Genomic DNA, 26,548 nt, shown 5'->3' with positions numbered 1-26,548 from the left:
TTCATGTCTCCACATATTTTCCAATTATGTTCTTTGTACTTTACTTTTATCAAAACCAATTCAATACTGGAATATTTTTTTTTAGCATAGTTGATTGTGCTAACGGTATAGGAGCATACTTATTTGAATTGTGGAGAAGGCTTAGCTGTGACGAATCAACCAACAGTCGCCCATCCTGAGATTTGTACATGTCTGGCTTTAATTCATTGATGACTCCCTTAATTTCAGTGCAGTAAACTACATTTTAGATCTACATCTTCATTAAAGTACTTACGAAACTTTTCCTCTCGGTTACGATATGCACTTACTTTAGTACTCTTTGTCACCATATTTGTTCTCTTTGAGTCTGAAGCTAGTAACTTCGATTGTTCTTTGATTAAACCAATATTTCTAATTAAATCGTTGAGACTTTTCTGATCATATTATGCAACAGTTCGCTCTCTACCGATAGAAATATACTCTTGATCATTGTATACAGGAAGAATTCTTTATAGCGTTATCACTTGAATGACTTTCTTGTACATTAATTTAATTTGACAAATAGTCAAATATATCACTTGATTTTTTCAAGTTTTTCATAAATAGATTATTTACAAACTTTATTACGATCTATTGTTGTTAAACAAAGTATTCAATCGCTGTTATCTTTATGTTCATTTTATGTTGTAGGAGTTGTAACATTTGCTTACAAAGGAACATTCCCAACCGTCCGCCTTCAATTTTATTGCAATTGAGATACGAGGTGTGTTCAAAAAGTAAGGTGACTTTTCAAATTTCACGGGCAACGTACTTTCGATTATCGATTTTTTTGTTTTGTTATGTTGGTACACACTTCCCGAACATCTGTACCAAGTTTCAAGTGTATAGCATTTTTTGTTTGGTTGTGAGAGGCGTAAAGGTTATAAGTGTTTTCGTGCTCGGCGATTTCTTGCTATCAAAAAATATGGATCAAAGGATTTGCATCAAATTTTGTGTAAAAAATAAAATAAAATGCTCCGAAACACTTGAAATGTTGACGGTGGCATACGGTGAAACTGTTCTGAGTAAAAAAAATGTTTACAAGTGGTACAAACTCTTCCAAGATGGCCGGGAAGATGCCAATGACGAGCCTCGCTCTGGACGCCCAAGCACGTCAACAACTGAAGAAAACGTGCAAACAGTGAAGAAAATTGTTCTGGAAAATTATCGAATCACTATCAGAGAAGTTGCTGAGGATGTTGGTATATCGCTTGGCTCGTGCCATGTAATTTTCTCTAACGTTTTGGGCATGAGACGTGTGTCAGCGAAGTTTGTTCCGAAATTACTAAATTTTGACCAAAAGAACGGTCGCATGAGCATCGCTCAAGATCTGTTGAATGACGTCAACGACGACCCAGATTTACTCAAAAGGGTCATAACTGGTGACGAATCATGGGTATATGGTTATGATATCGAAACCAAAGTCCAATCGTCCCAATGGAAGAGCCCAGATGAGCCAAGACCGAAAAAAGCACGCCAAGTTCGATCAAATGTCAAAGTTTTGCTCACTGTTTTCTTCGATTACCATGGTGTGGTGCATCAGGAGTTCTTACCATATGGACATACGGTCAATAAACAGTATTATCTTGAAGTTATGCGCCGTTTGCGAGAAGCAATACGAAGAAAACGCCCAGAATTGTGGAAAAACAATTCATGGTTTTTGCATCACGACAATGCCCCTGCTCACTCATCTTTGCTTGTGAGAGATTTTTTGGCCAAAAACAACACCACAATCATGCCTCAGCCACCATATTCACCGGATTTGGTCCCATGTGACTTTTTCTTGTTCCCAAAACTAAAGAGACCTATGAAAGGACGGAGATTTGCAACGATTGAAGAGATAAAGACTGCATCGCTGGAAGAGCTCAAGGCTATACCGAAAAGTGCTTATGAGAAGTGCTTTGAGGATTAGAAAAACCGTTGGCATAAGTGTATTGTATCTGAGGGGGATTACTTTGAAGGGGACAAGATAAATATTGATAAATAAATAAATATTTTTTCTTAAAAATACAAAGTCATCTTACTTTTTGAACACACCTCGTATGTTATAATATTGTAACGGGATGGTTACCCTATAAAATGAGAATTTTATCAACGCACAAACTCCCACGATGCAGAGCTAACCGCCGCTGTGTTAAACACGTATGGTTATACGTGTATTCGCCTTAATGTTTGTTACTTTCGTTTCAGTGTCTTCTTTCCAATTGAGTTGAACTCACCTTAAGTCACCTGACTTGTGACACTCGATCTATCTTAGGTGTGAGTGACCTAATGCTTAATCCAACTAATCCCCTAGGAGAAATCTGATTAAAACTTAATCCTTTATAGATCTATTAAGCTATTAGGAAAACGAAATGACGTAACACGACGAATAAAATTAATGATGTTTAATTAATAAAAACTACAGTCTTTTATAGGCCGAAAGACTAACGCACGTGAAATAGGATTTACAAGTATTGTTAATTATTCAGTGAGAGAGTAAGAGAGAATTCGAAAATTTCCGCGAAATCTAACACTCGGCGCAAATACAAAAAATTACGCTCGCGATAGACAAGTTCGAAAGTATTTTGTCTCGCAATAATAGGGATGTGCACCTACACTGCAGTGCAATTACGATGATCAAGCGTAATGGTTGAAGAAAATCAACGGTCGATGCTCCTCAAATATCAGCTACGCTGCCTCGCTCAAAAATCTGCTGCTGCTTGCTGCTGCTGTAATGCTGTTGCTGCTGCTTCCACGCTACACTCACGTACGTATCAAAATCCTAGGAAAACTTTGTATTGAAAAACGGCGAATAACTGTGCAAGCTAATTGGCGGTAATATTCCAGTAACAGCTGAGGCTTATTTTAAACTTTGCGCGCCCTCTCTCTCTCTCTCTCTCTTAGTCGTTCGAACTAACATCGCAAGTATACGAATCGCGAACGGATCGATTAATCGCATCCACTACCGTTGCACTATATAAAAAAATAAGAGACCCGTATTTTTTTTATCGGCGGAAAAAGCCGTCTAGGAGGTGAAAATCAGCCTCAAAAGTCAAAAACATTTTCGGTATTTATGATTATTTTTCGACAAAAAAAAATTTGAAAAAATATATATAAAAGTTTTGTCACTAGGGATTCGTAGCCCTACGTTGTACAGGGGTGAAACAGTATTTAGAGTACATATTTTTACCGTCAAAATTATAAAATGGATCATAAAAAAATTGAAATAACGATCTATCTTGTGAAAAATAATACGAATAAACCTAAAGCGTTCCGGTATATCTCCTAAACACCCAGTGATTAACTCCATACGCCTACCCCCTAATCAACCTCACCCTCTGATCAATTCCACTCGAATAGCCTCTAATGAACCTCACATCCTAATTAACTCTACTCGCAGACTCCCCGATTAACCCCACTCGCATTCCCCACCCGTGAACACTCCCTCATTAACTTCATTCGCTTATCTCCTGAATACCCCTGATCAACTTCACTAGCGTAGCCACTGATTAACCTCACAGGGAATCTCCGATCGTCTCGATGAAGAAAAATGTATTCCTAATCTATAAAATGGATTTTGAAAGGTAGGAGTAATTTATGGTGTATGGTTCGTTTGTGGAAATAAAATTCATTCACGATGTCACATAACTTTGAATATAGGTAAAAATCTAGGCTTTAGCACGTTCACATTAGAATATCTCGAAAGCGTGATGTGATATCTCAATACTGAGGATAGATTCAAATTATACGCATAAAATTGCTTCAGGAATTACTTCCAGTCTTTCTAGAATATCCACAATCCCGTTTTTTACTATTAATATAGTTTGAGCTCCAAAACTTGTTTTAATCACTAAAGTTACGTATGTCATCGTATTCTGTTGGCCTATTTTATTGAATAGGAAGAAATTGTTACAATAAAATTTCAATCTTTTCGGCGTTAACCGCAATCAAACCAAATTTTAATGTTTGTTCACCACGTTAATCACAATGATATGCGGTATGTGTATATATATATATATATATATATATATATATATAAGGCAACTCAAGAGTAATCACTTTCTTTTTATATGGTCCAAACTCCAAGACATGTTTGGTTAACTAAAACATACGAGGTGTGTTCAAAAAGTACCCGGAATTATCGTTTTTCCAAAAAAATATTTATTTATTCGTTTACATCAATGTGGTCCCCTTCAAAGTAATTCCCCCCAGATATAATACACTTATGCCAGCATTTTTTCCAATCTTCGAAGCACTCTTGATATTCACTTTTTGGTATGTCCTTGAGCACTCTCAGCGATTCGGCCTTTATTTCTTCAATCGAGGAAAAACGCCGTCCTTTCATGGGTCTCTTCAATTTTGGGAACAGGAAAGTCACACGGAGCCATATCTAGTGAATATGGAGGTTGGGGCACGACTACGGTATTGTTTTTGGCCAAAAAATTACAAACAAGCAACGACGAGTGAGCAAGTGCGTTATTGTCATGCAAAAGCCATGAATTGTTTTTCCATAAATCGGGGCGTTTTTTTCGGATTGCTTCACGCAAACGTCACATAACTTCAAGGTAATACTCCTTATTAACCGTACGACCTTGTGATAAGAACTCATGATGCACCACGGCCCTGGAGTCAAAGAAAACTGTAAGTAAAACCTTCACATTTGATCGAACTTGACGTGTTTTTTTCGCTCTTGGTGACGTTGAATGCTTCCAGGTGGACAATTGTGCTTTGGTTTCGACATCATAACCATACACTCATATTTCATCACCAGTCATGACCCTTTCAAGCAAAACTTTGATCGTCGTTGACGTCGTTTAACAGCTCCTGAGCGATGTTTATGCGATTGTTTTTATGGTCAAAGTTCAGTAGTTTTGGAATGAATTTTGCTGCCACCCGTTTCATGCCCAAAACATTTGAAAAAATGTTATGACATGAGCCAATTGATATGCCAACTTCATCAGCAACTTCTCTAATTGTGATTCGGCGATCACTCAGAACCATTTTTTCCACTTTTTTCACATTTTCATCGATTGTTGACGTGCTGGGTCGACCGGAGCGTTCGTCATCTTCAACGTCTTCGCGGCAATCTTGGAAACGCTATACCACTCGTAAACACTTGTTTTTTTCATAGCAGACTCACCATAGGCTTTTTGTAACATTTCACACACTTTGTTACACTTTATTTCATTTTTTACGCAAAATTTAATACAAATTCTTTGATCCATTTCTTTTAAAAAACGAAAATCGCCGAGCTCATAAAAACACGTCAAATCTTAGCGACTACCGCAGACAAAGTAAGCAGTGAATATAGCTGAAAATTTTATCATACTTCAGGGGCATGTATACCAACACAATAAAAAAAACTTTTGACAAGCGGACTCTCCAGACCCGCGAAATTTAAAAATTCCGGGTATTTTTTTAGCACACCTCGTATATATAAATATATATCATATTATGTCAACATATTTCAGTTAGATAGCAATACAGTTATTTTTTTGAATATCAATATTGTGTGATAATGGCAATCAAAATTCACAATGTCATGAAAGTTTATTAAAACATTCTATGTACGGGGGGGGGGGGGGTCAATAAGTCTTTACAAAATAAGGAAAAAAAGTTTTGTGTATGTAATTTTTTAAATTTTTTAACATAATCTTCTTGAAGGTCGATACATTTTATTAAACGGCCTTCCAGTTTTTTTAAACAATCAGAAAAATATGCTTTCTGAAATCCCTCAAAATAGGCATTTGTTTCGGCGATAACTTCTTCATTCGACGTGAATCATTGTCCGGCAAGCCATTTTTTGAGGTTAGGAAATAAGAAAAAGTCACTGGGAGCCAAATCAGGCGACTATGGTGGATGGTCAATTAATTCGAACTATAAATCGTTAATTTTTGTCATCGAAACATATGTGAACTCCAGCATTGTCTTGAAGAAAGAGGCATTTTTTTTTTGTTCAAGTGAGGACGTTTTTCTCTGATTTTTTCTTTCAGCTAACCTAATAATGACGCATAATATTGTCCAGTGATCGTCTGGCCCTTTCCCAAGTAGTCGATGTAGATGATTTCATACACATCCCAGAAAACCGTGGCCATAATCTTGCCAGCTGACTTTACTGTCTTTGACTTTTTGGGGCTGGTTCTCCTGCGGTAATCCATTGTTTGGACTGTTCTTTTATTTCAGAAGTATAGTGGTGTAACCATGTTTCGTCTACAGTTCCAAGTCAACGCCAAAAGTCCTCCAGATTACGACGATGCGTGTCAAAAGAGCCTTAGAGGTGACCACGCGGGTTCATTTGTTTTCAACAGTGAGCAAACGCGGCACCCACCTTGCTGATATTCTTTTCATCCCCAATTTTTCATTGAAATTATTGTACCCTTTGATACCCCTGTGGCCTCAACTAATTCTCGCAATTTTAATCTTCTATCATTCAACACCATATCGTGGATTTTGTTGACCATTTCGGGCGTACTCACTTCTACGGGGCGTTCTGAACGAGGTTCATCTTTTGTTGTTGTACGGCCGCGTCATTTACCGACTTATAAACAGTCTTAAACACAGGGGCAGACTTGCCATGAATGGCGTTCAACTCAACTGTGATTTCTTTTGGTGAAAGGCCTTTCAAATGAAAATGTTTTATCACCGCTCGAAACTCTGTTTTTTCCATTTTTTAAATAAATCAATAACTTTTTGTTCAACCAACGCTCATGAAAAAAGAACTTAATAAATCGAGCTGAAACTTTGTACAATATCTAGTTAGTAGTATTGCTTGCCAAAAACATCATAATTTAAGCGTGACGAGCGCCATCTTTTGGATTTTGTAAAGACTTATTGATCGCTCCTCGTAACTGAAATAGTGGAAAATATACAAAAATTCAAAGACTCAGAGAAACAGCTACACGATTATATCGAAGATGTATTGAAAAAAGTATTGAAGGTTATTATTCAGGCATTGAGTATGAAATAAGTGACAATTTTGTTTCCTAGATGATGATTTTGATATCAATCCAGAAGTGATTGACGATGGTTTTGAGGAAATACATGCTTCAGATTATACTGAGGTGCCTTATTATATTATAACTAATACAACATTATATTATAACATATCGATAATGAATACAAAAGAAAAGCTGTTGAATACTAAGAAAGTGAAAAAAAAGAAGTTGTCTTTAAGCTCCATTCAAAGTAGGTATAAATTAGTCACGTTAGAACGTTAGTTGAGAATATGGAAACAGCAAATTATCCGCAGGCGGAACTAGAAGAGATAATTTGTTTAAAATTTCAGAGTATACTCTACAAAGAATTAAAGATGATTTAAACCGGAAGTTAATAGTTCATGATTTAGATCTTAAAAGATGGGCTTTAGAAAAAAAACATGAACTGAATGTGCCTTGGTTTAAAGCATCACCAAACTAGATATTGTTATTGAAAACAAAACATAAAATTGTATCACGTAAAATAACGAAACATGTAACGAAGGTATCTATTGATAATGAGCGTAATCTACAGCTGAAGTGTCCAAATTTTGTCAATGAAGTGAAACCTGAAATATCTAAAAAAAAGCAAGTAATTTATATAATTCTGATCAAAGTGTATATATGTATATAATTCTGATCAATGATATAAAATGAGAATCTATTACACATAATCAATTATCTTCACCTAGATTCCAAAACGTATTCCAATATGCTTGGTACAAGAGTGGATATTTGGATGAAAAACCTCCTAAATTCGATAATCCTGCAGAATATTGCCTTGCAATTCAAAAAGATCCTATCTGCAAAATTTGTGAAAATATAGCAATCATGAAATGTGTATGTAGCAAGATACTACTATGCCTGCGGCATTTGTTTATAGAGTATCATTATTACTCACAATATCAATAGTGACAAGAAGACGGATCTTAAATATAATACAATCATTAACTTTAAAAATTTGATTGAATATAACGATTTTTTATATAAGGCAAGATAACGCAAGATCGACATAAGGACACCGTAAATTCGTATGTCTTTGTTACTGACTCTGTGGGAGAGTTTTTAAAAAAGTCTTCTCATCAAGTCGAGCGGCAAAGGTAAGCGAAATTAGTTAATACTAAAAAAATCACAACTAATTCATGAGAGAGTGCATTAGTTCCACGTGCCAAATAGCTAATTTTTCTAACTCATAATGAGCCAAGATGGGGAAGCTAGCGCTTTCTCGATGCATTTCTTGTCAGCGATAGTCAGTCTAGCTTGAGCATCATGACCAAGTAGTACAATTCTCTTTCGATAAGTATTAAATAAGATGCCGCTACGTTTTAAGTCTATCTTTCTTTTATTTTGTTTTTTGAGAAATAAATATCGAACCATTTAAGTGCATCCGGCAGTTTCATGTATTTTTATTTCATAATTACTATTTATTCGGCCAATCCCTTGACTAACTTGTGCTAAGTATAATTGGCTGAGAATGACACATTCGTGCACACAATCGTTGCCGTATATAGGAGGAATCACATAAAATCCATAACATTAAAAATAAGGACACTAAGGCGCAGTCACTAATAAAGGGAATATTAGAGTCTGCTAAAGAAATAAAAGAAAAATAATAAATCCAACTGACGGATTTTATCCGACATATCGATAAATATAGGTAATAAGAAGTGAGATTTTTCATTACCTGAGGTTATATTTTTATTATTAATTTATTTAATTTACAGCATTTTTGCTAACTTTCTTGCTTCCAGGTTATTGAATACGATACTAATTCATACTATTAAATTCGTATTATTCCATAAACCTTCGCTATACGCGCGGACAAGCGAATTATCCCCTTATTAAATAACATAAAAACAAGATGTAACGCTATGTTATGTCAACTTACAAATACGGCTAGAGTAGTAAAGATTTGTAACACATATATGAGGGAGTCTTCTATTTTCACCATGCGTTGAGATTATTTATCCAATTTTTATCATAAATGTTGTATATTTTGGTGACAGTCCCTACTCTGTTTTGAATTTTAATTTATAAAAAATCTGTAAACATTTTCTCTATCATAAAGTTATTTTAGCTGATAGTGTTTCATAGTTTTCAATCAGTTTGTACCTTTCTAACAGTAAGTTACTAGCGCAAGTAGCTGTAAATATTACCAATCCGTGCACGAACATACAAATTCGAAAAATATAGTAATGACCACGTCGGTAGAGTACACGCGTACAGATCAGTTGACCTTAAGCTTAATTTAATAGGATTTTCACTTCTAACCATAATGCGGCCAGTGATAGACAACGTGAACGATTTGATTAAAATTTTTCATAATTATAAAAATGCGTGCGTACACGATGCTATTGTTATATCTACTGAAGTATACGGAACACACCTGTAGATATTCATGTACAAACGTGGCAGCTGATTTATTATTATTTTTAATTATCGTTAGTTTTGTTGTAAATTAACTCGAAGTGATGGAACAAGAAGATTATATTGGTTGTTTTATCAGAACAATCCCAATATTTTGCTAGCATTGTAAATTTATTAGTAAACATCGTTGTACTGTTTGCGAAGAATCAAAACCTCCTTACACATATGCAACTTATATAGGTAAGCATATTCCATCCTGTAAAATCCTTATGCCGTCACTGAAAGTACATTCATGAGGATAAAATCAACGATTAGCTACGGAAATTGCACGATGTCCGTTGTTTCCGATTATGAATCGTGAACAAATTATGAAAGGATATTTTTGTGGTAGATCGAGAATAAATCATAGTCCACGCCACGGAAGTCGCTGTACGAGTACATTTAAAAAATGAAGATATAGGATTTTCAAAGAATATATTTCTACCCTCCACGAACTGAAGTAGCATATCATCGTACCATATGAAAACTTTGTCTAAAAATTTTTGTGCTACAGCCTCTTAGTTTTTTATTTCCATAAGTAATCTTCCATATGCACATCTAATTACTTTCGGCTGCAACAATAAAAAAAGGAAGGACAGAATCGTAAAAGTGTAATCACCGTTGTATTTTATTGATTTTTTCATTCACTTTTACGTTGTTAGAAGTCTAAAAATTTAACACTAAGACAAATTTTTATAAATTTATAATTTTAATTAAAGCCAAATGAATAACAACAATAATTGCGAACAGCAATCATCTATTCTCTAACAGCGACCGTGTATTCTCTTTCTTCTCTGTTTCTTTCTTTATCACTCTCTTCTAGCCCGTTTACTCATCAAAGTTGAGTGCGTATGGCTGTACAGATTTCCCGGTTCCTGCAATGCTCATGACTGAGGTCGTATTCGGGGAATTTCGGAAGAGGGTCACTATGTAGCGTTGCCAATAACCTGTGTTTTGGCGTTGTATGTTTCGAGTTATCAATTTTGAATTGCGGTGCAGTGACATCATTGGATGTATTTCTATGAAAATGAGTTTTTACTTTGTAAATAAATTATCGTCCGATGAAGCAATTATTACTGTGTTTTCGACTTATTCAATCTTCATCGTAGTATTATAGCATCGCTCACGATTAGCGTACAAGCCTGGCATGCTATTTCGACGTAGAAGCATTTGTACCTTCTGAAACCATCCCTTCAAATAATTTATGTCAACAGCCATGGGTATCACCTTTTTTAGTTCATCGTTCGCTACTCCGTTACATACTATTAAATAAATTCATTATCTTAGCCTAAAATTAGTTAAAGTAAAAGTTGATAATCGTAAAAGATATAAGTAAAATAATTAGAAAAGATACTTGCCGTTTGAAACAACGCTGGCAATGAGTTTTATAAAACTGTGGTAATAAACAAGATGCAACAGGTATTTCTGCAATGACAGTTTCGCCTGGATGTATATTTTTCCTAGCTGTCATTTCAATGCCATTCCTAGTTGATGCTCTAATTTGTAGTGATGAAGATTTATATCGCTTAATATTTATTTTATGGTTCAATTCTGCAATACAATATGACATTAGCGCATGCAAAATATTGATGCAAATTGATTCATTCCACAATTAAATTATTTACACTTAAAAATGAAAATGATTGATAATTCAATATTTAACTAAGCATACTAGGTATGTCTGAAAAGTATTCAGAATAATTTTTCAATCATTTTTAGCGATAAAGAAAACCACACTGTATTCGATCGAAAACATGTTGACATAAATGTGGCATCAAACGAGTTCTTAAAGAGTTGTAGTTGTTCGTAACAGGCGGTGCTTAAACGTTGTGATGCGACGATTCGAAGGTATTCCAGAAACTTTTCGAATACACCTCATATTCTTGCAATAATAATAACAACAATAACAACAACAATAATAATAATAATAAGAACAATAATAATAAGAATAAAAATAACAATAACATTATCAATATATGATGTACATCAAATTTTATAAAATGTCAAAACAGTAACATCATTAATATATCCCAATTTTTTACAAAGGGGAATCCAGACGGCGAAAATGTTTTTATTATACAAAGAATTGTTAGATAACAATTCTAATGAATTTTAATGTCCGCACTCTTTACAAAGATTGTTAATTAATTATCAATATATAGATATTCTCAATATTTTTTGTATACCTATACAACCTTTAATGAAATACGATATTACATAAAACCCTTGCTATAGTACATTATTTTTTAAAGACTAAAACAGTGGAATTTGTGTAGATTACTAGGAAGACGCATGAAGAATTTCAACGAAGCAACATTTTTCACCGAGATGGGCATCTCGTGCGATTTCTACACACAAAATCTCGCATACTACTAACAAATTTTTGACTACATTTCAATCTACTTTCAATCTGCTTTCTATAAATTCGCTTTAGCTTGAAATAGCCTACTTTTGTATCATTCTGTGACGGTGTAGGCCTGTCATGGCCTGCACCGTGTGCTTGCCTCCCTCTCCTTCCTAGGCAAAGGCGCACGGCCGGCATCAAGCGCACGTTGTTATCACGTGCCTGATGCCTGCCCTTTTATTTTTCAGCAACGCACGAGAGTGGAAGGAGACGCCGTGGACGCGACGACGCGCTCGAGTATTGAGAGTGCGAGAGAGAGAGAGAGAGAGAAAAGCAATAGTTTGAGTGTTGGGCTTGGCGCGCGGCACTTGTCGCGACGGGCATTGCCGCGTGCCGCCGATTAGGCGAGTGGTGGGAGAAAGCGTGAGAAGCTGGCTCTCATGCACTCGCGACAGAGAGTGACGCGACGCGCGCGACAGCAATCAGTCGTACGAGAGTTAGCTGGTGACCATCGCTGCCTGCCCTTTGTTCGGGAAGAAGTCAGCATTCCTCAGCAGATCGGCCGGACGGGACTTCCTCTGCCAGCGACGCAGCAGTTGCCTTGCAAGAAGCCGTCATCGAGGCAGAAACCGACAGCCTTTTCTGCCAGGTCGCCGGCCACGCAGCAGCGAGGGGTTTTCCAGCCTAGCCGCCGGTGGGACACCTTCAAGGCTGCCAGCAACAGCGACGTCCACCAGAATTTGGTCAGGTCACCGATTCCTCTCTCTCTATATCTCTTCCTTTCCTCGGCGATTCTCACGGTTCGCGTTGCTACGCCAGGCTTTTCCGAGCCGGCGTAGTTTTCGGCAGTGTGTAATTTAAGTAATTGTTTGAGCCGGTTAACGAGGTGACATGACGCTAACGTGCCGGTCATCTCGTTTAGACTAAGTTTCGCGTGTTATTAGTAATAAGTGATTTGTACTCTCGTCGGCACTCGAGGTAGTGCATTTGTAATAAACGGTTTGTCAACGAGTTGTGTGTGTGAAATCATTTGCCCGCTGTTCTCCTTCCTGCTTTGCTTGGAGCGATACACCGCCTCCCTTGCCTTCCCCCTTTATAAATAATTGGTAATAGTAGTGAATATATCGGCATTGCACGCCGACGCTATTGCATGGCATCCCTTGTGGGGATGGGCAAAGCAGAGGTGAGAACGGTGTTTGTATGTGTGTGCGCGAATAGTTAGTAAGTAGCATTAGTAATTACATTTTCTTTTTTTTTACGGTTAATTCGGTAGTATGGGTTGTGAAAGTGATTTTGTCGCGTTTTGTTAGCAAGGGCAAAGCGTGTTAAAAACAACGCGCCTTTGTTTGAGAGAAAACGTAGAAATTTAAAGCATCAGTATCAGGTCGCGACGCGCAAAGGTCGCTCGCGCCAACACGTGTTCGCTTCCGAGAATTTGAGCGTCCGAGTGTGTTTACGTTCGAACGCTGCATTCCTTTCTCGTTCTAGGCAAGGCGATAACTTGCCGGCCTAGCACACTAAAGGAACATAATTTTTTGTATTATTCTATTCGTTTATTATTTATTTCCTTTTTTGGTTGGTTACATAGTGTAGTTTTTCCGTTTATATTTTTCTTTTAACGTGTTAGCTGTCTGTTGGCAACTCGCGCGCGTCGTTGGATTTGAAAATAGTTTTTTTTTTAAGTATTTATTTCATTTGAATTTTATTTTTTTTTTAAGCTAACGATTCGATCGGCACAAACACCGTGTATAGGGTAGAGAGAGAGGCAATGCAGGGTGGTGCGGATCAGGCTGCGCAACAGGCTCGACAGCCGTTGCAAGCCGATCCGACGACCGGCCGCGCGGCGCTCAACGTGCCAGCGGCCGCCAGCCCTGTTTACCAGGTTCACTCAAGCGCCCAGCCAGTGAGTCAGGTCCTCTTTCCTGAGTGCCCACCATCGGTCAGAGAGTCATGGATCTCTGAATGGGAAAGAGCTGTGCGAGCGCCTGTTAGCGTAGGCGCGCGAGTGTTTAGGCGAGAAAAGGGAGACTCGGACTCGGAGTCCAGAGCTTCAACGAGAGTGTCGGAGTGTAAGCCGGTCAAGGCGAAAATTTTGCCGGACCATGGCAGCACCGTAGACCTCACGAGCTCCTCCAAGTCAGAGATCGGAGAGCATAGGAAAGGCGCGTCGCGTAGAAGCGACAAGACGACGAAAGCTGAAAGGAAAAAGAAAAGTCCAAAGCACGTCAAATATATCAATGGCGTGCCAGCCGATGGTGTTAGTGCGCTAAATGCCTGGTCGCTTCGTTTTTCGGACGACGGTAATACGAGCGCGATTAGCTATTTATCAGGACTAGAGGACTGTCAACGCTTCTATAGAATTCCGGATAAAGAGTTGCTAAACGCAGTAGGCACTAGTTTGCGTGGTAAAGCGCGTACTTGGTACGAGCTTAATCGAAAGCAATGGGCGACTTTATCGGAATTTAGGAAGAGCTTTTCAGCCAATTTTTGTCGTCGGCTTAGTAGGCAGCAGTTGTATAGGGAATTGATGCAGAGGTCGCAAGGAGAACGCGAACGCATCTCCGAATATGTAGCGGCCTTCCAATCGATCTTGCGACGTTTCGATCCGCCGGTTTCCGACAAAAAGCAAGTAGCTATTATTGTGGAAGAGTTACATCCGCAGTATAGGCGATATCTTGAGACGAAAGCGTTTAAAGACCTAAGCCAATTCAAGGAAGCCGGCATAGCGTTAGAAGATCGTATGATAAGTTGGAGAAGGTGGCAACGTCCACCGAGCGCGGACGTTACGCTCGTACCAGAGTCTGCTTATACCGAGCCTAAGAAATTGGCCGGAAAGAAAGCAGTCGTCGCGGTAGAACAGGTCGCGAGCGAATTAGATGAGATTTTCACAGTAGAACCGGCTAAAGAAACGCGCGCTAGCAGAAAAAAGGCAAAGGCCAAGGGCAAAGGGCCGAAGAGCGAAGTTGCCGCGGCTAATGCCCAAGGCGCGAAGCCGCAGGCGACGAACCGCTCTTCGCAGCAGGCTGCGCAACCGAACGTTGCAGCGCAACCGAATATTGCAGCTCAGCAGAACGTTGCGGCGCAGCCGCCGGCCGCCCAGGTGCCGATGTTTTCTGCGCCGAGTTTGATTCCACAACAGCGTGGACAAGCTAATGGCGCTCAAACAGGTGCCGCGAGAGGACCACGTCCTTTTGCAGGCGCGTGTTTTGCGTGTGGTCTGGTTGGCCATCAAAGGTCTCAGTGCCCGGCTGCGCAGAATTCGCAGCCGATTGTTTGCTATAAGTGCCGACAACCGGGCACTATGCGAACAATTGCCCGCCGAGACCGACGGAGGCCAAGCCAGAGTGTCAGGTTTGCGGGACCGTTGGATTTGTCTTCCGAAATTGTCCGACTTGTAGTCAAGTAAGACAGGGAAACTCGGGTGCAGGAGCCGCCGACCGCTCAGCGACTCCTGCTTAAAGCAAATCGAACGGGCGGTTTGGATAGACGAGCTGCTAAAAAGGAAGAGCAACTCGGTTGTTGCGTCGGAAATAAGGAATTCCGATCGCATCATTAATGTAAGGTTAGAAATAGAATCGGATACAGGCGAAAGAAAGCAAGTCGTTGTAACGGTCCTATATATGAGCTATTTATTAAATTATTAAATGACTGCAACTAGTCTAACGTATTTATCTGTTTAGTCAAAACAATACATTAAGCGGCGCTACCTCACTGTTTACGCGACTGTATACAAATAAGAGTCGAGTCAAAACAAATAGCGTGACGTCACAAATAATAGACATAGATATAATGAACCATAATATTGAGAAAAATATGTTAATTATAGATAATTTGAATATAACAAAGTATCAATTATATAGATTTTAACATACAGATTCACAATATCTCATTCAATTATAAATTAACAATGAATATCAATATGTAAAGTTAATTTATTTATTAACATATGAAATATTAGAAAAATATAAATAATTTATATGTAAAATGAATAAGCATAGAACATGAGTAAGAATTTGTTTCATAAATAACAGCTAAATAACAACTGTTATTAATCAATAAACAATTAATAATTTATTTAAACAATAAACTATATATAGAACGATAATATTAAGTTAATATTTGATAATGACAATGTTAGGATTTAGAAATCTTAGATAATTAATCAAATAATCGCATGTTAAGATTAGAAGAAAACCGTTACAAATATGAAAAATTAGTCATAATTCAAATGTTATTAATTAATTCAAATAATTAATTTTGAAAAATACTTCCAAAATTAATTAATTATAAAGTTATATGAAATTTTAATAATTTTCTATTGTAAATAATGTAATATCACGTTAATTAACTTTATTAGTTAATAACTTTTGACGACACTATTGGCGATAATTGTATATTGTATAAAATCAACAAATAACTAATTCTGTAAAATTTACATGTGATAAAAACTTAATATTAATGGTTATTTACTTGTAAATTAAGAAAAATCATTTCTCAAAATTCGCGAATGTCTCTCGAATTTTCGATGAAATCTCTCCTGCAATAATAAGCGGGAAAATCTGTATATAAATAGGCCCACCTTTGCACAGGCTAGATTCATTCACTTCTAGCCTTGCAAAGTGAGCGCATGAGTTTGAATAAACTTGGATTAACACCTAAGTTCTTTCTCTCATTGTGATTTACTAAGCAAGACTAACCTTTCCTTATAATTTGAGCTCGACTTATAGAACATCTCGCGCTATAAGAAACTTGGGCCGAATTATATCCTATCAAAGAAAGACTTTAGCTCTGCTTATGGGACAATTCGCACCATAAGAAACTAGGGCATTGTCTGACTTTCCTCGATATATCGCAATTACTTATATATATTTGATTTACTTATTTATTATATTTGTTTCATTTATCTATTTTCTTGACAATTAGAGTAAAATCATCGGAAACAAATTCTTACTCATTAGCTACATTACAAGAGTTCGAATTATTTTTATTTATAAGTGATACGAACATCACATCGTCTGTAGACCGGTAGTTTTAGATGTAGGTGAGAAGTTAGACTCGGATGCAAACGAAAGAAAGCAAGTCGTTCGCAGGCCGGTAGCATTTGGTGTAGACGAGAAATTAGAGTCGGATGCAAACGAAAGTAAGCAAGTCGTCTGTAGGCCGGCTAGAGAGGTCGTTTACGATGTAGCTGACGAGAAGCTGGAGAGACCAGATCTCGTATTTAATGGAGAGTCTATTTCCTCGGCGTTGGACGGGCCCCTAAAGCCAGAGAACCAAAAATCGAGCATTTCGCGCGGCGGAAAAGCCTCGATTCAACGCGTTAGTGCTAGGGCCGGTCTTGAACAACGGGACGAGGCGACAAGCGGAACTTTGTTTAAGTACGATGCATGGGATGCGGTCGGAAAGAACAAAACTCAGCTGAACGTGGACTCTTCCACATCTGACGACACGGCCGGTTCAACAAATTCGCGCATCGATAATGCGCACATATTTGACGAACCCGCCAACTCCGTAGCTTTGGGCAAGCGTCCGGTTGTCTGTACAGACGCACCGTCCGTTTCGGTGAGGGGGGAGACTGAGGATAGCTCAGTACCTTTACTAAGAACGGAAGAGTCGGATCAAGCGTTAGTAGCCGTGACAGAAAATAGGTTTTTCTTGAAAGTGAAGATAGGCAATGAAGTCTATAACGCGCTGCTGGACTCAGGTGCTCAGGTGTCAGTTGTAGGACCGAGACTCGCACAAAGATACAAGGAACGTTTGAGGCCGCCAACTATATTCGTGCAAGGTATTTCAGGCGAAAAGGCGCGAACATTGGGCGATCTCAGACTGTGTGTTGAGATAGGTGGTAGAATCGCCTGGCTGACCGTGACGGCCGTGTCAACTTTAAAACACGACCTAATATTAGGCGCGGATTTCTGTAAGAACTGGCAAATCAACATTGATTTCGGGAATCGTGCTTGGCGATCAGGTGATCAGAGTGATTGGTGTCAATTTGCTGACGAAGGTAGTGAAGCAGTTGACGTGTTTGTGGAATGCGCAGGTTTGAATCGGTACGAAGAGACTCAGCGCGAGACGATCATGGCGCTCGTTCGCCGGATCGTCCCCGAGTCTGGCGATTCACCGGCAGTCACTAACGTTATCGAACATATTATCGATGTAGGTGACGCGCGCCCGATTAAAACGCCAATGCGTCGAATGTCGCCGAAAATCTTGGCTTTCCTGCAGGAGGAAACGATGCGCCTGTGGAAAGCAAAGATAATCAGGCCGTCGAACAGTCAATGGTGTAGCGCGCCGGTAGTCGTACGTAAGCAAGACGGCGGTTATAGATTTTGTCTAGATTTTAGGCCGGTTAATAAAGTGACAAAGATTGACGCGTATCCAATGCCAAGCATGGACTCAATCTTAGATAGGTTGCGCGGCGCGGTCCATCTTTCGAAAATTGACTTAAAGTCAGCATTCTGGCAGATTCCGCTCTCGGAACCGAGCAAGCAGTATACAGCTTTTGCAGTTCCGGGGTTAGGTCTCTGGGAGTTTGAAAGGATGCCGTTCGGTTTGGTAAACGCGCCGGCAACGTTCATGAGAGTCATGGACGCACTTTTCGGGCCTGAATACGAACCGCACGTTTTCTGGTACCTTGACGATTTACTAGTGGTTAGCGCGGACTTTGAAAGTCATGTCTTTTGGCTAGAAAAGGTATTAAAAAGGTTAGGTAGCGTAGGTCTGGAAATCAATCTCGAGAAATCGGATTTCTTCTGCACAGAAGTAACGTACTTGGGCTATCGTTTAGACAGTGAGGGTTTGCGTCCGGACGACAATAAGGTGCAACCGATTGTAGACTATCCGGCTCCGAGCAACGTAGCTCAGTTGCGTCACTTTCTCGGGATGGTAGGCTGGTACGCTAGGTTTATCGAACACGAAAGTGATATTAAAGTTCCTCTAACAAAATTGATTCGTAAAGATCAACCGTGGGACTGGGGTGAAGCTCAGCAAGTCGCATTTGAAAGGTTGAAGCTCGCGTTGACTGAGGCGCCTGTCCTTGCGCGCCCGGACTTCGCGCGCCCTTTCTACTTGCACTGCGACGGTTCATCTTTTGCGGTAGGCGCGTGTTTAGTTCAAATATTCGACGATGGCGAGCATCCGATATGCTATGCCAGCCGAATGCTTAACACCCATGAGCGTAACTACACGGTTAGTGAGATAGAGTTTTTAGCCGTTCTATTCGCGGTAAAGAAATTTAGACCGTACATAGAAGGGTCACACTTTATTGTAGTTACTGATCATAGCGCGCTTACGAAAATTTTGAATAAGAGAGAACTTACAGGTCGGTTAGAGAGGTGGGTACTTGAGTTTCAGCAGCACGACTGCGAGATAGTACACAGGAAAGGGGCATTACACCATGTGCCAGACACGCTCTCTAGAGAATTCGAAGGCGAATATGAGGTATGCGCGTTTGAGGACACGAGCGAAAAGTGGTATTTGCAAAGGATACAGGACGTGTTATCTAGGCCGAAAAAGTATAGAACTTGGAGAGTGGAGGGTAGCACGCTCTATAAATTTATGCAGAATTACTTGCTCGATCCGATCACTAACAGAGAAGAGTGCTGGCGCATGGTAGTGCCGGTCGAGCATAGGGAACGCGTGTTGCGCGATGCTCATTGCGAGCCCTCCTCTGGACATCTAGGCCGGGAAAAGACTTACAATAGGATAGCACGTGAGTACTACTGGCCGGGCGTTTGGTACGACGTTAGTACCTTTATTGCCGAATGTAAAAAGTGCCAGGAGTACAAAACAGTACAACAGGCGCCGCTCGGCTTAATGGGAAAGCGTGCAGTAGAACGCCCCTGGGCCGTAGTAGCCACGGACGTAGTCGAGGTACCGCGTAGCAAAAACAGGTTTCGTTATATGGTCGTGTTTCAAGATCTGTTCACCAAGCGGATAGAACTGAAACCGCTTAGGTCGGCAGACGGGCCTGCTCTCGCCGCTGCCTTGGAAGAATTAATTCTATTTAGATAGGAAACGCCAGAGTATTTGATAAGGAACAATGCGAAAGCATACAAGAGCGTGATCTTCCAAGGTATGTTGCGAGAGCATGGCATCGAGCATGTTTTGTGCCCTGCCTATCACCAGCAGAGCGATCCGGTTGAATGCGTCAATAAGACGCTGAAAACCATGATTGCTATGTTCGTTGATAAAGACCACCGAAGCTGGGACCGTTATTTGCACGAGTTTAGGCACGCTTTAAATACCGCGACGCAGTCGTCGACTAAGGTATCACCGGCGTTCCTAAACTTTGGTAGAGATCCTCGGCCGGTTAAAAGTCTCAGAAGAGAGTTGGAGAAGAAGTTGCCTATCACGAAAATTGATACGCAAGCGTGGACGGATCGGTTAACGCGATTGAATGCGCTTCGAGACCTAGTGGCGAAACATATTGAGGAAGCTCAAGAAAGGCAGAAGCGTCAATATGATAAAGGTAGAAAGTAAGTACTTTTCCAAGTAGGCGATCTAGTCTGGCGGAAAGTCCATACGCTTTCTAACGCTGCCGCGGGTAAGAACGCGAAATTAGATCCGAAGTACGACGGTCCGTTTAAGATTATTAGCGTAGTTTCACCCGAGATTTATGAGTTGCAAACAGATAATAAACACCGTAGCACGAGAGTACATGTATCGGAACTGAAGCGATACATACCACCTCGTAGCGTTAAAGGTTGTGAGTAGACTGTATATCTGTTTATTTTAATTGTTTAACGTATGTGCTGTTTTATTTTGTTTGTAGGTTTTATATTATTAGTACTATGGAAGGTACGCCGATGGAGTCAGGAGCAGCCCCACCCGTCGAGCCTGATCGCTCTGCGCAATCCGTTGCCGCGATCGAGTTGAGCGCCGCGCTTCGCGCCGAACAGTCGATGGCGCTGGAGCAGGTAGATTCGAGCCAGGTTGAGAAACCTGCCGCTCTTCCTTCCCAGGAAGAGCAGGCGGCCTCTCAAGCCGAGGCTCAACCACTGTCTCCAAGTGCCTCGACTGTCCAGCTTGGCAGTGCCGGTTCGGGCCGCGACGTGCCGATTCCTCCCCCGTTACCGGCGGGACCGGTCCCGGCCGAAGTGGGTAGCCAGGTACACCTCGCTAGGAAAGGCAAGGCTCCGCAAACGGTGCTCCGTTTAGCTAAGCCGGTGCAGACCTGGTCGGAGGCAGTGAGGAAGTGCGCTTCCTTCCGACTCACGACTCTCGCGATACGCGAAGCCGCGGAAAGGTCTCGTGTGATGTCCGCCTCGGCAGGTTTGTTCCAACCACCGGCTGGAGAGGACTTCCGGAGTGATTCGTCGCCGGACCGACTCCCCGCGGCCAATTGCGCCGTTAGACCGGTTATAGGGAGAGCCGCGAAGACGCGCGCGAACTCGCGAAGACGAGTTGGCCGTACGCCGTTGCCATCTCCGTTGGCACGTTCCACGGGCACGAACGGGGTACTCGAGATGCTCGACGACGACGGTAGTTCGACCGAGAAGAGTGCGCGGGCCGCTGATGCGCCTAAGGTGGCGCCTCAGAAGCACGGACACGAACCTCGGCCGTGAAAGCCCCTCGAGCTTCAGAGGCTCGACCCGGCCTACCAGTTCGTAAGAACTGGTGGCCCGGGTGGCTTCGCACCGGCTGGTTACTCGGCCGACGAGAGAAGGCGCGAGCACGAGGAGCGCGTGAACGCGGGACGGAGGCGAAATCGAGGTCGGCTCAACCTATCCTCGTGCAACATAGAGTCGCCGCTGCACTCGCGGGACCCAATGCCGCCGTCTTCGGCTCGCCTGGTCGCGGACGTTGCATCAATTGACCCCGACCAACGTACCGGGGCTTCAGCGAGTCGAGCGGCGAGTCACATTGTGGCTCGAAGGCTTGGGCCCTGCGGGAGTGGTGTCGGCGCTATGGAGGTGGACGGGCCGTCGGTGCCCTCGCCGTCTCCTCCGTCACCGTTGCCGGTCCTCCCCGTGCCGACTGTTGAGAGCGCCTCGACATCATCAGAGGCGTGCCCACCAGTAAGGCGCGAGGGTGCACGCGCGGAAAGGTCGTTGCCGATGAATACGCCGGCTAGAGTAGGCGCCTCGAACCCTGAGGTCAGACTTGCGAAGGGAGTCTTCCTCTGCGGGTTGGCTTCGGTGCCGTGGGACAATCAACTAGATCTCCCACCGTACCGGTGTTTTAACTGTCGGACGGGCTCCCACCGCAGGACTGACTGCACGAGGCCGCCACTCAGACGCGACTTTTGTCGGAATTGTGGCCGTTTGGACACGATTGTCGACAACTGTCCGCGTTGTAGCCAGGCGTATTCACGGGAGCAAGCGCAGTTGCGAGCGATCCGGGACGCCCCGACCTCGGTCTCGAGTGAGCCGCTGGCGAGTGTGGTGTCTGTCCCACAAGACAGGCCCACGCCACAGCAGGCTCCTCGAGAACCGGAGCCCCAAGTTTCGGTTCCATCGACAGTCGCGACGGCCACCTCGGGAGTGGCTAGGAAGAAACGCCATCGTTCGGAAAAGGCGTACCGCAAAAGGTTGGCCCGAAAAAGCGCTCGGCAGCAGACGAGCGACGTTGAGTCTCTGTCGCCCAACGGGTCAAGCTCGCTCCCGGCGGAAGTTGCCCCGATGGAAACATCGGAGGCGAACCCGCCGGTAGCAGCTGTCGCGAGCGGTCAACGGATCAGTGGTGCTGGCTCCCTTACCCCAGTGGCGGAGGAATTAAGAGCCCTCCGCCTTAAATATTTGGAGAGGAGTGATTAGTTTCCGAAAGAAAGGTATGGTATTCTTTATGAGGCGGATACGTGCGTGTGGCGTCCTAGTGCGCCGTTGATTCGATCGAGTTTTGCGTTAATTAAAAGTTCTTTTTTTTGGATTTATTTTCTTTTGGAATAATCGTTTTGCTCTTGTGTTTGATGTTGTAAGACTTAGCGCGTATAGATCGGTCATTAATTCGAATCTTCGTTTAAATAATGAAACTTAGATTAAGCTAGTTTAAGTGTTATAAGTCTATGTATAAGCTATTTTTAGTTTGTAGCGTTTGACCGAGCCGTGAGCCATTTGCCGGAAAGAGAGAGAGAGAGCTTAAAGAGAGGTAAGGCCTTGTCTCCAAGGGAGAGCTCCGGCCTTCGGAGGGGCGGTGACGGTGTAGGCCTGTCATGGCCTGCACCGTGTGCTTGCCTCCCTCTCCTTCCTAGGCAAAGGCGCACGGCCGGCATCAAGCGCACGTTGTTATCACGTGCCTGATGCCTGCCCTTTTGTTTTTCAGCAACGCACGAGAGTGGAAGGAGAAGCCGTGGACGCGACGACGCGATCGAGTATTGAGAGTGCGAGAGAGAGAGAAAGAGAGAGAAAAACTATTGTCTAAGTTGGGCTTGGCGCGCGGCACTTGTCGCGACCGGCATTGCCGCGTGCCGCCGATTAGGAGGCGAGTGGTGGGAGAAGGCGTGAGAAGCTGGCTCTCATGCACTCGCGACAGTGAGTTACGCGACGCACGCGAGAGAGAGTCGTACGATCTGGTTGGTGACCATCGCTGCCTGCCCTTTGTCCGGAAGAAGTCAGCATTCCTCAGCAGATCGGCCGGACGGGACTTCCTCTGCCAGCGACGCAGCAGTTGCCCGGCAAGAAGCTGTCATCGAGACAACGCCCGACAGCCTTTTCTGCCAGGTCGCCGGCCACGCAGCAGCTAGGGGTTTTCCAGCTTAGCCGCCGGTGGGACACCTTCAAGGCCGCCAGCAACAGCGACGAAATTGGTCAGGTCACCGATTCCTCTCTCTTTGTATCTCTTCCTTTCTTCGGCGATTCTCACGGTTCGCGTTGCTACGCCAGGCTTTTCCGAGCCGGCGTAGTTTTCGGCAGTGTGTAGTTTAAGTAATTGTTTGAGCCGGTTAACGAGGTGACATGGCGCTAACGTGCCGGTCATCTGGATTAGATTAAGTTTGCGCGTTATTGTTAATAAGTGTTTGTACTTTCGCCGGCACTCTAGGTAGTGCGTTGTAATAAACGGTTTGTCAACGAGTTGTGTGTGTGAAGTTATTGGCCCGCTGTTCTTCTTCCTGCTTTGCTTGGAGCGATACACCGCCTCCCTTGCCTTCCCCCTTTATAAATAATTGGTAATAGTAGTGAATATATCGGCGTTGCACGCCGACGCTATTACATAGTGAAGATTCTATTTTCAAAATACTAAAGAAAAATATTTTGATCGTAGGTTAGAATTTTGTGAGAATATTATGGCACTAATTAATGACGATCCGAACTTTCCTTCCAACATAGTTTTCTCTAATGAAGCAACATTTAAGCTATATGAATCTTTTAACTGCGATATAACTCCGTATATTTGACTGAGACTAATCTTATTTAGATGCAAAAAGATAAAACGCAAGACCCTTAAAAGACGAATGTTTGATGTGGAATATTAAATAATCAGTTGATAGGTCCGTTTTTTATTGAAGAAAATTTGAATGCAATAAACTATGTAAACATATTTTGCTATGGAATCTTCTCTAGATCAATAAAAATGGTCAAAATTTTGAACATACATACTTCCAATAAGACAACGGATCATCTTATTACGGAATCAATGTATACAATTATTTCGACGTCGTCTTCAACGATCGTTGGATACGTCATGAAGGATTTATTGAGTTGACAGCTAGTTCATATGATTATTTTTAGTGGGACTATTTTAAAGATAGAGTTTTCAAAACGAAGACTTAAAATTTACAAGATTTACAATAATATATATTAAACGAATGTGCTATTATACCAAATTAATATATCACTAAAGCTATCAATAGCTTTCACAATCGATTGGGTTATTACTAGGAAATGAACAGAGGATACTTTGGCATAAAGTCTTCCCTTGATTGATTGGGCTATAAAAGATATATATAACCTGCTGGATCAAGAAAGGTTTTGTCTTGACTGACTGAGCCATGAAAGGTCTCGCTTTGACTGGTTGAATTATGCAGAATTTTGCATTCACTTCGAAGAGTTGACGTAATAATCTTGTTGATGATCAAACTACACGTGCTTTTGACATTTTTTTTCAGTGAATTTTCAGTGAAGATGCTTTCAGAATTTCGCTTACAAGATAATTCTCTAGTAATAACATTTAACAGGGATGCTTTTTCTATTGGGAACATGATTTGTTGTTGTAATTGGTCAAGTTGTTTTTAGGGTAGCGTTGCCACTGATTCCATGATTTAATAGTCCATCTGATTTTTGAGTTCAAGTTTAATGTGTCAAGTGAAGACATTTTCGTGTGCGTTGATGTAAAAAATTCTTCAAACATTTTTCTTTGTTATTGAAACTGAAAAAAATAAATGATTCTTAATTTGTTATGAAATACTCTACCAGCGAAGACAAATTAGCGATGCACTGTCAAAAATAAGCTGAGTGGATATAGTTTTTATTTATATTATTTAGATATCACTCTCTTATTGCTACCTTATAATTTCGCATAATTTAATATGATTCGTGTAATAATGTGATCAAGGGTCGCGGCAGCGACCTGGCGAACATGGCCCATTTGCGGGGGTAGCTGGCAGGACTACCTTTCGCACGTGCTGAGCGGTTCTACGTGGCCTGCCTCTTCCCCTTACCGCATTGCCATCCAGGTCGTCCCCACCTGGTGCCTGAGATTCGCACGCAGGGTTTTTGCGCGGCCTACCCCGGCCTCGCTTAACCGGCGCCTCGATCGATACCTTTGGAGCCGCCGCGGGTTTCTCACACTCGTTCGCGGGGGCTGCAATCGCGACGCGCTCGCATATCGGATCCTCGCTGGATTCCTCGACCTTCGCTGGCGGGTCGCCTACGCCCTCCTCTTCCTCCAACGGTGTTGAGTCCCCGCCTCCTGGTTCCTCGTTGTCCTGATCCGAGAATGGACCGAAATAGGGCTTGAGGTCCTTGGCGTGGATCAGCTCGGGCAACTCTTCCTGCTGGTTACCTAGGCGGTAGGTACTAGTCCCACATACCTCCTGAATTACGTATGGACCAGCATATTTCGGCGCCAACTTCGCCGAAACGCCCTGAGCTGCGGAAGACAAGATGCGGTTCCGCTTCCACACCCAGTCCCAAACCCTAAAGTCGGCCTGACGTCTCCTTCGGTTGTAGTAGACCGCCTGACGGTTCGCCTCCTCCCTGGACTTAGAGCCAGCGCGTTCCCATAAATTGGGTAACTGGCGCATGTGCTCACCCCATTCGGTCAGTTCTTGGCCCTCGGAAGCTTCCCGAGCCAATTGATCCTGGGCCCTCCTCAAGGTCGAGGGAGGAGTGGGCTGTCTACCGAAGACCAGCATGGCCTTGAGGGTTTTGTTCACTCGCTCTGTGGGGTTTGCCTGTGGGTGGTAAACTGGGGTAAGGGCGCGCCGGATGCCGTTCCTCGACAGGTAGGCATCGACCTCCTGATTCTTAAATTCGGTCCCGTTGTCCGAAAGAAATATCTCTGGCGCCCCAAACCTGGTTACCACCCTCTCGTGCAATTCCCGTACAATGGTCCTTCCATTGGCCTTACGTACGGGTACACACTCCACCCATCGAGTGAACAGGTCTAAAAAGACCAAAATATATTCGAACCCTCTCGAGCTCTTTGGGAAAGGACCAGTAATGTCACTGGCCACCACCTGCCAGGGTCGCGAGACCTCTCGACGACCCATCAGCCCGCAAGGCGGCCTTTGTTCCGCCTTGCATTGCTGACATACCTGGCAACTCCTCACGTACTCTCTGACCTGATCGTACATCTTCGGCCAGAAATACAGGTGCCTAGCCCGGGAGAACGTCCGTTCTCTCCCCTGGTGTCCCGCTGCTGGCGCATCGTGTACCTCCTCGAG

Source organism: Phymastichus coffea, unplaced genomic scaffold (genome assembly GCF_024137745.1).
Source record: "Phymastichus coffea isolate CEN01 unplaced genomic scaffold, Cenicafe_Pcof_1.1 PCOF00006, whole genome shotgun sequence".
NCBI classification, from domain to species: domain Eukaryota; kingdom Metazoa; phylum Arthropoda; class Insecta; order Hymenoptera; family Eulophidae; genus Phymastichus; species Phymastichus coffea.
The sequence above is the reverse complement of the archived record's forward strand: the minus strand, read 5'-3'. Positions refer to the sequence as shown.